Raw genomic sequence first — 2,671 nt, 5'->3', positions numbered from 1 at the left:
CATTTCAGCTTTACTGGCAACCACGGCACGCACAACGCAACACCAGAGAGGGAGAAACAAAGGGAGAGAGAGGGGGCCGGAATCCGAGCTTTGGTTGGACGGCGTTCCAAACGGCGTCTCAAGTGTCCGACAAATGAGCGTCGCGCAGCAGGGAGGAAGCCGGTATATCGGAGCCAAGGCGTCGGAAACATTATTGTGTTTGTTTTTAGTTTCGAACAGCCGAACATTATGGCCTCTCCACAGTACAGGGTTTCCACAACTGCCGCCTGCTAAACCTGACAGTGATAGGGTCTATAGGTAGCTAGAGTGAACGCAACCGTGGGAGAACAATAATTCCTCCATTGAAATGCTGGGAACAGACATTATTTCATTATGCCCCCATTCTCTGCGCTGGGTTTAGTGAGTGATTCTACCCTACGTGATAACGACTGTGTGGCGCTACGGGAGAATGTTAAGGAATACGAAATGGCTCATTTACATGGAATGCGCTGAATGCAGCTTCTGCAGAAATAATTGATATTGGCAGCGCATTTAAATGCATCGATTCTATCGAATTCGCTTTGCTTTTTGTGAATCGGGTCCCTCCATACTCCTTCTTCCTAATGAACAAAGCACAAAGTGATGCAAAGAAGAAACAGCCCTGCGACCTGCATAAGCAGCGTTTGCGGTGTACAGTGTTAATGACACGAAAAACTCCGCTGATACGTAGGCAGGCTTGGGTACGGGTTGTTACTGAGGTAAGCTCAGTGGTGTATTAGCAAACTTACTGCGCAGAAGTTCTTAGGAAACACTGAATCTGCTCATGCAAGTGTTTTATCGGTTATACGTGGAATAACCTAGTATGTACGCCTGCATTCAAATAAATATATACAGTGGGATGGGTAAAATTGGTGTAAGTCGGTCCTCTAATATTAAAGAAATCAGTGACTATCAGCCAGGAGAAGGCGCGCTTTAGCCTTAGCTGCTTCCTGCAGGTTACGTTAAAATGAAAGAGCACAACTATATCCAAAGCAAGCGATGTACGCCATACAGCTGGTGACGACTACCGAAACACCGTAACATGTGTGTGACCACCCGGTAGGGTTTTTTGTGTTGTTCTTGGGCGCAACATTCACATCGAGGAGACCTATATCTAGCAAATAGTGCACATTATACCTCAAGCGTTGACGGTCTTGAGCGGCGCGGATTCGTCTTCGAAGAGCAGTGAGCCCCCGTATACGATGCGCTTTGTATTACGGTATATGCTTTCGTGTCAATGTATTATGGTATTGTGTATTAAACCAAGTGAAGGAGTGCGGGTTGTGTTGGCTCGGCAGCTGCTATCCCACATCGCTCAATTAACAGTTACTCAGAGATATACAGGCCGCTCCTCTTTATCGAGATTGGTCACTTGTGGTTTGCGCACAGTAGCCATCAACACCACCACCAGAACTACACCCAGTGCAGGGCAAATATCCTTCACATATGACTCAAATTAATCAGGCCCTATGCCAGCTGCACACATTTGATCCCCGCAAACGTCCTAATCTCATGTTACCGTTGCCTTCCTCCTGTGATGCAGTCTATCGCCCTTCAACTACCGTTATCTAGCCTTCGCATTGCATCACGTGCCTATGCCCATTTCTTCCTGATTGCTACTGGAATGTCAATGCCACATGTTCGCTTTCTGACATCATCGGGAAGCATTCTGTCTTTTAACGTTGCACCTATTTTTCGTTCGAAGCATATAAATCTGGCTGAGTTGGTATTTGTTAACTATATTCAAATCACAGAAAAAGACGAAGATGAAACAAACAGACCGGCACGAGCGCTACAGCAGCGCTTCTGCACTTGTGCTTGTTCCGTTGTGATTATATTTTTTTTTTGCGCTGTTTGAATATAAATTTTTGTTACGCCGCTTTCTGATCCTCAATTCAAGGTGAACTATCAGCCTCTGCGCCTCTGCCCCACAGGTCAGTACCGGTAAGGTACAGTTGTTATATACTTCCTTTCGCGTCTGGTGCATTTAACACTAAAGCAGGTCTTTTCTTGTACAGATACCGCAACATTGAAAGTGTTGCAAGGTGCTGGTAACATCCTACAAGACAGGCGTCATCACCTTCGGCTCGGCAGACATCATCTCCGAGTACGGCGACGGTGAAGCAGCGGCCATTCCTTCAACTGGCGTCCCCTTCAGCGGAGCTCCTTTGCTTGACACTCGCTGGTCTGGTGCCTCTCTATCTGCCGACGCAGATTTTTCCGGGATCTTGACAGCGACTTCCTCGGGATTGTCTCTTAGCTCCGCATTAGACTCGGTGGCTGTGGGCGATGCCGTAGGAGCTTGGCGAAGCGAAGGTTTAGCAGAGCCTACACCGGCCGCACGTCGGGACTTTTTGGTTCTGCGGCTGCGCCTGGTGGTCACCTTTGAGGCCGACTCCTGTGTGAAAGTTAAGGGCTCATAATTACTATGTGGTGGTGGAGCAACGCCGAAGCCGCGGCAGCAGAAAAAGCGATGTCTTGAGCCGTCAAAATACAGAAAAAGTATATAGTGCCGAGCATACTATACCGTATTTTAGCGATTCTACCCCCCCCCCCCCCCCCCCTTTCTCCCCTTTACTTCGCAAAAATGTTTGGAAAAAAAGTTTGCGTGTGAATGTAAGCCCCCCCCCCCCCCCCCCCCCCCCCCCTCCCC

Source organism: Amblyomma maculatum, chromosome 3 (genome assembly GCF_055883805.1).
Source record: "Amblyomma maculatum isolate TAMU_Amacu chromosome 3, ASM5588380v1, whole genome shotgun sequence".
Classification (NCBI taxonomy): Eukaryota; Metazoa; Arthropoda; class Arachnida; order Ixodida; family Ixodidae; genus Amblyomma; species Amblyomma maculatum.
This window is presented reverse-complemented; position numbering follows the sequence as displayed.